The sequence below is a fragment of the Phyllobates terribilis genome, unplaced genomic scaffold (assembly GCF_046119375.1).
Source record: "Phyllobates terribilis strain yellow unplaced genomic scaffold, ASM4611937v1 Scaffold_3__8_contigs__length_932513732, whole genome shotgun sequence".
Classification (NCBI taxonomy): domain Eukaryota; kingdom Metazoa; phylum Chordata; class Amphibia; order Anura; family Dendrobatidae; genus Phyllobates; species Phyllobates terribilis.
Genome location: NW_027362763.1, coordinates 247,602,329 through 247,613,782, shown reverse-complemented (window position 1 = coordinate 247,613,782; position 11,454 = coordinate 247,602,329). Strand labels below are relative to the sequence as shown.

General features: G+C 42.3%; 1 long non-coding RNA gene across 1 annotated transcript; it reads left to right on the top strand.

The window, feature by feature from the left end:
* The first annotated feature begins 4,888 nt into the window (after positions 1-4,888).
* LOC141258057 (uncharacterized) lies at positions 4,889-10,940 on the top strand. Its single transcript, XR_012318184.1, has 3 exons — positions 4,889-5,059; positions 5,279-5,450; positions 9,855-10,940. It is a non-coding gene; the product is annotated as an uncharacterized lncRNA (long non-coding RNA).
* The last annotated feature ends 514 nt before the right edge of the window (positions 10,941-11,454 follow it).

Here is an 11,454-nt window from a genome sequence, read left to right as displayed (position 1 = left end):
GGGGACAGAGAACATCCCTGCCTTGTCCCATTGGTGATTGTGAAAGGTGATGAAAATGTTCTGACGCGCCCCTTGGGCCTTGGGACACCCGGAGCCGGACCCTTTTTGGTGGATGCTGGTGGTTGTAGTCTCCGTGGCGGCGACCCGGTTCCGTGGCTCAGGGCGGTCAAACCAGTGGCGGAACTATTTATGTGGTTTTGATGTTTAAATGTCCGACTACGCCACCCGTGGATTGCGGTCAGAGTGAACCGCCACTCCAGGGCAGACCGCTGAGGCTGGTGTTGTGGGTGCAGCAGAGCGTAGCATAACTCCCCACGGGAGGAGTATAGCCTCAGGGCAGTGTATGCGGAGGATGGGGGTGATGGTGCAGGGCAGCAGCAGTAACGACACGGAGTCAGTGATGCAGTCCAGGGCCTTTACTCACAGTTCTTATTATCCAGACCACGTCTGCAGGTAACGGCTGCCCACGTCGTACTGTGCTCACCAGGTGAGGGGCTCAGACAACTCCCAGATAACTTTGGAGCGCTTCACAGGACCCCCTTTGTGTGTCCTTTGTCTGGCCTTTCTTACCAACCCTTCTGTCCGGCTGCCTCGGGCCTCCTCTTGGTAAACTTGGCGCCAGTTTCCCTGACCCTATGTGGTGCCTTCCTAGCGGGTGTAGCGAGGGGCTGCGCCACATAAAATGTCACAGCCTCCTGTTTCTAGCTGAGGGTCGTTTCCTGCCTCCACTAGTTTCGGGGACCGGTCTCCCCCTTTGGCCTGACCCCTCCACGCAGGTGGATTCGGGCGTGCGGTGGCGACTCGCCCATTCGCACCCCTGGGATCCCTTCGTTCCTCGTTCCTGGAGCCTTCTCCGCTCCTCTTCCTTCCTTCTCCCTCTTCCAGGCCTGGGCCTCTGCTACTAGGCCCGCCTCCGGAGCAGAGCTCATGCAGAGCCCCTGCTCCCTGCCACTTCTGCTCAGACTTCTCTGCACTGAACTAAGATGGTGCCCACCTTTTATACTCCCTTCTCAATGCACCCAGGAACTGCTTCCTCCCTGCTCCTGCACTACAGGGTTCCCCTTCCTCAGTGTTCCCTCCCCCCACTCCAGCCAGGGACAGGGACTGTCGTGCCCATCTCAGGGGCATATTGGTCGCCCTGCCCCACGGCAATGTGGTGTAATGCATGCAGGTGTCGGGTCCTGATCCACACTACATCCTTACCTGAGAGTGAGATATCACACCTCTGGGTGAGGTGCAATACCTCTGTAGCAACCGAGCCCTCAGGGTGCTACAGTTCCATTTATCTTCAGCCTAGGTGACGTATTGCGATACAGGGCCGTGATTTTGGCTATAAAAGGGTCCCCTAGACCCCTATCCCAAGCTTTTTAAGAGAATCATATATGGCGTGCCAGGAGACTCTATGGAATGCTTTCTCAGCATCCAACGAGAGTATCTAATTACAAATTTTTAACTGCATCTAGCCCAGGAAATACTTTGTGCCTAGTAGCAGTGTCTACTAGTCAGCGGATTATCCCGGCTGTTAAGCAAGCTACACCACCTGTAGTTTGGACACTTAATTTTTTCAAAGGAAATGCTTCGGGACCACGGGATACTCAGTGAAGAGCATCAGGAGGCACCCCAAGGCATAGGGGCTGGGACTGGCAGTAGGATGCCTTGCGGTGGACAGCCGAGCTCGATCTTTATAAAAGCTTTTTAACTGCAGCAGCTTTAGTGGACGCTACTGGAGCTGGAATTACGCGGCTGCTGGCATGAGACTTGCCCTCCAATAGATCCTTGTAAATGGATTTAAAGTGTATTCATTCAAATTAGAGAGACAATTTAAATTAAAAAGCTTAGAGCTGCCTCCACCACAGGGGGGCTCGCTCGACCCACCAGCGGACAGGCACCAGTATTGGGAGAGGGGGGCTGGCCGTCAGGGTTCACCGCGGCTCTGGCACAAACCCGGCGACGCGGAGGTGGCACGGGCAGGAGCGGACTGAACGTGTCGGCTTCTCACTTTTTGGATTTTAGAAGGGCATGACATGCCTATATCTCTGTCTCCCCCTCCTTTTACTCCTCCACCTCTTTTCTTTTCGCATGACTATATGTACTTGTCACTTTTCCATGTGTTAGTTGTGTCTTCAGAGCAGTTTGTCAGCTTTTGGACACCTTTGAAGGTGTTTTCTATGTGTTTCTATGTGTTTTTGTTTGCCTGCCATTGGTTTTAACGGTGTTCGAAGGTGTTCGACGAACAGTTCGACGAACAGTTCGGCGACCACACGGGTGTTCGACGAACCGAACCGAACTCGAACACTACGGGGGTGGCTCAACACTAGATCTGATAGAGGTCGATCTAGATCTAGAATTATTGCGAAAGCGAGGACGTGAGCGATCATTAATACTCCTCCATTTATATACACGGCCACTGCGTAGATCATTAAGATCTCACTGGAACTTTTTAGTTTTCACTGATTGTGCTTCATTCGCCCATTTTTGAACATCTTTATCAATGTCCTCATTAAATTTATTTAATACCTCACCAAATAGTTCCTTTCTTATGATCAATTGAAGTTCCTCAATCTCTAACTCCATTGTAACCAGGGATTTACGATTCAGTTCGCTCAAAAGTTCTAAAAAACCTTTAGAACATGCATTGGAATATTCTTCCCAAGTATTCTTAAATGAATCATCACTTATGTCAAAGGATGGAAAGACCTGCACATGGAGTCCTCTTAGTATTATGCCTGCCTGCAAGTACTTTTCCAGAAAGGCCCTATTCCACCAGGTTTTCGTCCTTTTTCTTAGCAAATCCTTATATTTAAAAGTAATGTCTTGAAGACACTTGCCACCACTCTCCACAATATTACCACATCATTAAAAACTTCATTTATCTGGGATAGCCACGCCTTGTCACGGGCTCTAAAATCCATGCACGGCCCGGATTCAGCTGTGAGAAACACAGAAAAACACAAAATGATTAAAGAAAATTCCATGGGCATAATTAGTTAATCTAAGTGAGACCCTTATAGATCATTAGTGCATATAATATATAACTACATACTCCAACAGAGAAATATATGTCAAACAGGAGAAACAAAGGAGTATCTCTTTTTTTATAAAAATATACATGTTTTTATTAGAGAAAATAGATTAAAAATCACATTGAAATCACATAAAAATAGACATGATAGACAGAAATGGTAATAAACATTCCGGGTACAAGCCACAGTGACCAAAAGTTTGACTGTCACACTAATAGTAAATCTAGGATAAGGAGCAGAGGTAACATAAATAGAAATTTATATGAAGAGTTTTTTTTATAGTATAGAAATTATGCCCCAAGTAATCCTAAGATCTTCATGAATAAGTAACCTTACCCATTATTAGGAAACAAATCTGGCCCAGCCCGGAGTGCAAAAGGCTGAGAAATGCTGCGCCCCAACGCACGTTTCGGGTGCCACCCGCACGCTTTCTCAAGGGGAAGTGAGGAGAAAGATCACCTGCAGGACCTTTATACCATGTGACCATGTCACATGGTTTCCCACTCACCAATAGGAGCAGCTGTCCGGCGCATGCATCAATCGCTGCACCCGCGGCACACCCACCCCGGCCCTCAAGCCAAGCACAGCAGGCCCAGAGTCCGAAGGACACCCGCGCCCGCCAGGACCGATATAAAGACGCCAGGGAACGGCGAACACACGGGGGGAGGAGAAAAGAGGCACGCGCACACTGCTCCCACAGTGAGTGCATAACAAAACAGATATAACAATTTGCTTTAATGTGCGATTATCCAAAGGACAGGACAAGACATTATTAAACCCTGAAGTATGGGTAATCATGAGAAAAAAGAGGGGGAAGGGAAAGCAAGAAAGAGAGGAGAATTAGGGAGCTACATTAAACAGCAAAAAGGTATATTGGCAATATAAATACATCTCTTTAAGTAAAAGGCACATATAATTGCTAGTTCAACACTGCAATGTTGCAATGCCACTGCATTTCTGAAGAAGAACAGGGTGAAAGTGACTCAGTGGCCAAGTGTGTCTCCTGCCCTGAAATCTAACGAACATCTATGGGGAATTCTGAAGAGATAAGTTGTCATCACTCTCCATCCAGTATCCAAGCTCTAAATGAAGTAGTTCTTGTAGTTGTTTTTAATGTAGGGGATATTCATTTTTGCATTAACTAATTTGAGTAAAACTAAAGATTTTGTAATGACAATTATATTATTAAACTTAATTTCATGTTATGGGGTAAAAACATTTTGTATAACACTCAGACTTGTATTCAATGAGATGTTGATTAAAATCTTATTTTTCAAAGGAGGTGTACTCATTTATGCTGGGCACTGTATGTGTGAATGTGGTGTAGCTTGTTGGAGTGTTTGGTTTAATTATTGTAATGTGATTGACAAAACTGTGAGACAGGGTCCTAGGTATTCATGAGATGCGGACTCACACTGCCCACCACTGATTGACAGTTTCTCTGCGTTATTGCTCAAACAGAGATTCCTGCATGTCATGAATACATCGGACCTCCATCTCACAGTCTTTTCCATTGCACTGCAATGTCTTAAATGGAAGTTTTCCCAAACTGCAGCATAATCAAACATAAATGACAATCCGCTGAAATCAGTGGGTCTGTCATTACTTTTTGCTACTGTCACAAAGGTCAGCATGAAGGGGCTGACAGGTTCTCTTAAAAGACATACAATGTGTCTTTGTGTGTTTATATTTTCTAACACACTTATGTGTAAAGTGCAAGGCATGTGGTTCTACTTTCCAGGAATTATCTTCTGAATACCAGGTTACATTGCATCATACATGCCTAATATATCCAGCTATGTGGGAACTGACATGTTGTGTAACTGGTCAGATCTGCTTGTCAGGACTCCTTCAGTATCAGGCTTTAATAAGACTGCTCAGTACAGGAACACATGAAACAGCATCTCCGGTGTAAGCTAAACGTCTTGTGTGCTGAGTGCGTATCATGTGACCAGCAGGAGGGTCTGGAGCCAAAGATTCGCTAACCCTTACAACTATAAATGTCAAGGTTTTTCCTTTGGAACCTAACAAGCTATGTACGTAGAAAATATAAAGATAATCAGGTCTTTCACAGTTTGTGTAGAGTAATTAATGTTTATTATGATATTTGCTATTGAGCCAGCAATAGAGATGTAAAATACAGTAAACTCTTGTGCACTTTATACAGCTTATGTTGGCATTTAGAGACCCCTAGAGCCTTGGTAACACATACTTCTATGGTAAATACTCATTGTATTGTTTTTGTGCACTTTTAGCATCAAAACTTCAACAAATTGGAAGGAGATCGTAGAAGAAATTTTAGAACCACTCTCCATAATCTTTGAAAATTCTTGGAGAACAGGAGAAGTCCCAGAAGACTGGAGAAGAGCAAATGTTGTTCCTATCTTCAAAAAGGGGAAGAAGGTGGACCCAGGGAACTAAACGCCGGTGAGTCTGACTTCTATACCAGGAAAGATCTTTGAACAAATTATTAAACAACATGTATGTAAGTACCTGGATAAAAATGAAGTGATTAACCAGAGTCAGCATGGGTTTGTAACGAACAAGTCATGTCAGACTAACTTAATTTTCTTCTATGACAGAATCACTGACTGGGTGGATCAGGAAAATGCTGTAGATATAGTATATCTTGACTTCAGCAAAGCATTTGACAAAGTATCTCACACCATCCTTATTGAAAAAATGACCAAGTATGGAATGGACCAGGCAACTGTTAGGTGGATTCATAACTGGCTTAGTGATCGGACTCAAAGAGTGGTCGTAAATGACTTCACATCCAGCTGGATGAATGTCTCAAGTGGGGTACCACAGGGCTCTGTCCTGGGACCTGTATTGTTCACATCTTTATCAATGATTTAGATGAAGAAATTGAGGGCAAACTGATTAAATTTGCTGACGACACAAAGCTAGGAGGGATAGCTAATACTAGAGAAGAGAGAGAGAGGATTCAAAAAGACCTAAATAAACTGGAGCAGTGGGCAGCAACTAACAGAATGGTTTTTAACACGGAAAAATGCAAAGTACTACATCTGGGCAATAAAAATGAAAAAAGAATATACAGAATGGGAGGAATAGAGCTAAGCAACAGTACATGTGAAAAAGACTTAGGTATACTAATAGATCATAGACTGAACATGAGTCAACAGTGTGATGCAGCAGCAAAAAAGGCAAATACAATTCTGGGATGTATTAACAGAAGCATACAGTCTAGATCACGTGAAGTCATTATCACACTTTACTCCTATTTGGTCAGACCTCATCTGGAATACTGTGTCCAGTTTTGGGCACCACATTTTAAAAAAGACATCGACAAACTGGAGCAAGTTCAGAGAAGAGCAACCAGAATGGTGACCGGTCTGCAAACCATGTCTTATGAGGAACGGTTGCAGGATTTGGGAATGTTTAGCTTGCAAAAAAGAAGACTGAGAGGAGACTTAATAGCTGTCTACAAATATCTCAAGGGCTGTCACATTGTAGAAGGATCATCTTTATTCTCATTTGCACAAGGAAAGACTAGAAGCAATGCGATGAAACTGAATGGGAGGAGACACAGATTAGATATTAGAAAAAACTTTTTGACAGGGTGATCAATGAGTGGAACAGGCTGCCACGAGAGGTGGTGAGTTCCCCTTCAATGGACGTCTTCATACATCTGTCTGAGATGATTTAGTGAATCCTGCTTTGAGCAGGGGGTTGGACCAGATGACCCAGGAGGTCCCTTCCAACTCTAACATTCTATGATTCTATGAAATTCTGTTGTTTCCATGATTCCTACTCAGATTGATTATCGTAACTAATTACTAATAAGTCTTCTCATCTCCAAACTCTCCTCTCCTCAATGCATTCTGATACAGCAACCAGGCTTATTTTTCTGTACAACCACTACACTGATGCCTCCACGCTGTGCCCATCGCTGCACTGGTTACCAACCCGTTACAGCATACAGTATGAACTTATCACTGTCACCTACAAAGCTCCCCAGAGTGCCGCACCACACTACATCTCTCTCTACCACATGACCCATGCACTCTATTCTCCCGAGGATTTAAGACTAATATGCTACATAATCAGATCCTCTGACTCCATCTCCAAGAAACATTTCTCTGAATTGCAGTACCCCAGACAATCAAGTTAATTTTCAGTGTCCACATTTATAATTGTGTCCTAAAAACACATCTTTTTAAAAGAAAATAAATAAAAATATCTCAAGGGCTGTCACACTGTAGAGGGATCAGCTTTATTCTCATTCAATAATAAATAATAATAATAATAATTTGCACAAAGAAAGACTATGGAATGAAACTGAATGGAAGAATATACAGATTAGATATTAGAAAAAACTTTTTGACAGTGAGGGTGATTAACGATTGGAAGAGGCTGCCACAAGAGGTGGTGAGTTCTCCTTCAATGGAAATCTTCAAACAGAGGCTGGACAGACATCTGTTTGAGATGATTTAGTGAATCCTGCATTGAGCAAGGGGTTGGACCAGATGACCATAGAGGTCCATTTCAACTCTACCTTTCTATGATTCTATGTCTTTTACAGGTGACAAGAGCTTAGGGGATTAGGCTTTAAGGTGAGTATTATGGTGGGGTTTTTTTCTCTCTTTTACTGGGGACAAGGACTTCGGTGGATTAGGTGTAAAGGTGAATATAATGCTTTTTTATTTTTATTTCAATAAAGGAGTCTGTTTTTATTTCAAATAAAGGATTTTATTCTGGGTGTGTGTTTTTTTACAATCTGACTATGGGGTTAACCTCTCCATTGCTATCCTGTCGGAATGATGTCAGCGGCAAGTGGGAAGAGCAGAGGCTAAGCGCCAGATTTGGCATATCTTATTGATGCTCCATTTCTGGGGCGGCTGAGAGGTGATGTTTTTAGTCTGGGAGGGGGCAAATAATCATGAGCCCTTCCTAGGCTATTAATATCAGCCCGCAGCTGTCTGTTTAGCCTTTGCTGGTTAGTGAATATAGGGAGTACCCCATATCAATTTTTTGGGGGTCCCTCCTATAATAACCAATAAAGGCTAAGCAAACAGCTGTGAGCTGATATTAATAGCCTGGGAACCTTTATGGCTATTGGCCCGTTCCCAGAATATTAACATCAGCTCCCAGCCAGCGACTTTCCCTCTGCTGATTTTGAAAATTATGGGGGACCCCACGACTTTTTTTTTCCTTTTTTTTTATTAACAAGTACAGTAAAATACACACCCAAGGTAACGTTAGTTCACAGCCTTCAGGTGGTCAGGTTTCAGCCTTCCTTACCTTGGCCATGTCTCTGATCACTGAACACCTTGTATTCTGGGCACTCCAGCGAGGTTGCAGTTCTGGAATATGACAGTACTGGAGGATAATGGATTCCTGGTTGCTTCTTGTTTGATTCTTCTCAAACACATTTTTTGTGACCCTGATGACTATTTGCAACAAAACTTTTGATGTTTCTGTAATCAATCCCCAATATCTTAGCAATTTCAAGAGTACTGCATCTCTCTGTAAAACTTGTAATAAATTTTACTTTTCAGAGTCAGTTATATCTTTTTTTTGGCTCATTTTGCCTGAGGAAAGTTGCTTAATAATTCTGCACACCTTGATTCTGTATCAACTGATCTGTTAGAAACAAATAAGCATTCAAGTTTATACTTGGAGTTATAAAACCTGCATAAAATGATGGCATGGTCAAAATACTCACTTGCTTAATAATTGTGCACACAGTGCAATTTGCAGTTCCAAGCAATATCGGCACAAGTTTATTGTACTACTAATTTTCTCCAACTTGTATTTTCATTTAAGCATCCTAAAATGTTACTTTTGAATTCTTTTTAATTACTATCTTAAATGACATTTGACTTTTCCAAAGATTAGTTTATTTTCTATTTCCATTGTGGCAAACAAAATGGTCACTGCCAGGAATCTCCTGTGCTACATGGTTTATGGGAAGTCCACGTGTTACAGTATAACACTAACTAGACACTGTGAATGAATTATCTCAGTGTAATGTCACATCACAGTACAATGTGAATTACAGGGATAATGTTTTATGGCAATATAATTAACTCTATTACATGGGAGGGCAGACCTTTAAATGTGCAGAAACATGTCATATGTCTGAGAACAAGTCTGGAAGAAACAACCTTGAAGTTACAATAGGAGATTTTAATCCATTCTTGTGGATTAATTTTAAAAATAAATTTAAGGTCTCTTATGTGATAATTAATATTCAAACCAAACCCCTTCAAAATTGTCTCTATAAATGACAGCAAAGAAACACTTAAAGCTACCTGCCGAGGCCAAGGACATCTGTGTAATATATGGTGAAGCTAGTAAAATAAGACCCTGTTCACTTTAGTGTAAGTGAAGTTTATGGAAGATTTGTTGGTCTTTTCAGTATTTTTAAAAACAAGAATAGTGCAGTTTATTGGAACTTCCAAGAGAACCATGAGTAACATTGTTAGAGTGAGAACTATTGGACTTGATTTACCTGTAATTTGAAAATGATTTTCATGGATCCATAGACTTGTATAGGTAATTTTCATTGATGCCAGTAAAAACACATCTCCGTGACTTTTCCATGAACACAAAATAAAGGAGGTGTGAACAGCCCCATAAACTATAATAAGTAGGTGTTCTATTCATGAAACATGGATGTTTGAATGAGGCCTAATGAAAATATCTCTGGGTGGGAAAGACCAATTTCAGGATTTGTAACAACAGTCTGGTTGCTCAGAAATCTGGTGTGTAAACCCAGGTTTACTTATTCTTATCAGTACCATATCATCTGCATTCTCTGTATCGCCATGTGATAACCATGTGTGATTTTTCTGTGTTGTTCAGTAACTGGCCGACCATTTTTCATGGACCGATGATCAGCAGAAGAATCATTCAGAAGAACATCTGTTCCCAATCATTGCCCATGTGACCATTCCCAGCAATCTGCCGACAAACAAAAAAACACTTTTTAGTTGGACCTAAAAGTATAGACTGTGATGTGTTGGGGGGAAGAATGATCATTATTATAAACCCCAGATAATCATTGATAATGTTAAAGCAAATGTGAGTTGACTTATCACACTGATTAACTTATATGTACACAGAAGGCGGTGTATAATATATTGTGCCAACCTCAAGGGTGAATTAAACGAGTATTGAGACAGACCTGGTAACTAGATGTCACGCAAGGTGAGGGAAGGAACAAGTATACAGTGACGGGAAGAGGGAGAAGGGAGCCCAACAACTAGGGAAAGGGAGAGTGGAGACCCCTAGGCAGATCTAATATCACCCTAACTACACTATCGTCCCTATAAAGGTTGCACACCTATCGCCAAACAGGAAACCTAATCCCTGAATGTCCCTAGAGCTAGGCCCTAGGTAGGGAGGGGAAAGGGTGAACACTAGTCAGGCCCCACTGTAACTAAAGACAACAAGGTAAACAAACAAAGGGGATACACTTAGCTTGAAAAGACACCAGAGAGATAATGCCAACTGTCCTCTAAGGGAAGTGCAGAAGAAACTAGCTGACTACTAGTACTCCATGCATGGACAGAGGAACATAGAACTATCACCTTCGACTCTCTGGAGACGCTGAGAGTTTTTAACTACCAAGCAAGGGTGTGTCAATTAGCAGCAGGAGGTTGAGGTCATTGCTGGGTCCTAAAGGAAGATGGATATCACTACACTACAGAGATGAGAGGATCAAGAAGACGTCTGCAATGCCAAGCGCAGAGACCTTCTACAGCCGGATCCACAACGACTGTCTGTCACTCTTGATACACCGTGACACTAGAACAATGTTTATTCAGAGCAACAAGACAACAGTTCTTAAGTGTGGTGGTTTCTTCTCAGTATGAGGCTCATTTTTTATTTAGATGGAACAAGTGTAAAGTTATCAGTCTGTGATGATGACTTCTTTGAAGGAGATCTGTGACCAGGTTCATCTATGAGCGACATGAAGTAGGGACAAAGACCCTGATTCCAGCGATGTATCACTTACTAGGCGGCTTGATGCAGTTTTAATAATATCACTGTTTTCTCTGCTACAATTCTACCAGTTCTCTGAATGCTGAGCTTTATATAACCCCCCCCAAACACCACTGACAGCTTTCTGTGTACACTGTGCCTAGGCAGAAAAATGGCAATCACTGGTGAGGGTGGGGTTGTACAGAGCTAATAAATATGGAGAACTACATGGCTGCAGGTTTACTACTCCTCTAGTGATAATCTCCTTCTGATAAAACAGTGATTTTATCAAACCTACAGCAAGCAGCCCAATGAGTGATACATCACTAGAATCAGGGTCTCTGTCTCTACATCATGCTGCTCACAGATTAGGTGGAAAAAAATTGATAAGAGATTCCCTTTAAAAATCATTATAAATATACAGGTGGCCAACTTCAGTTATTTACACCATACATTTACACGTATGCAAATAATATTC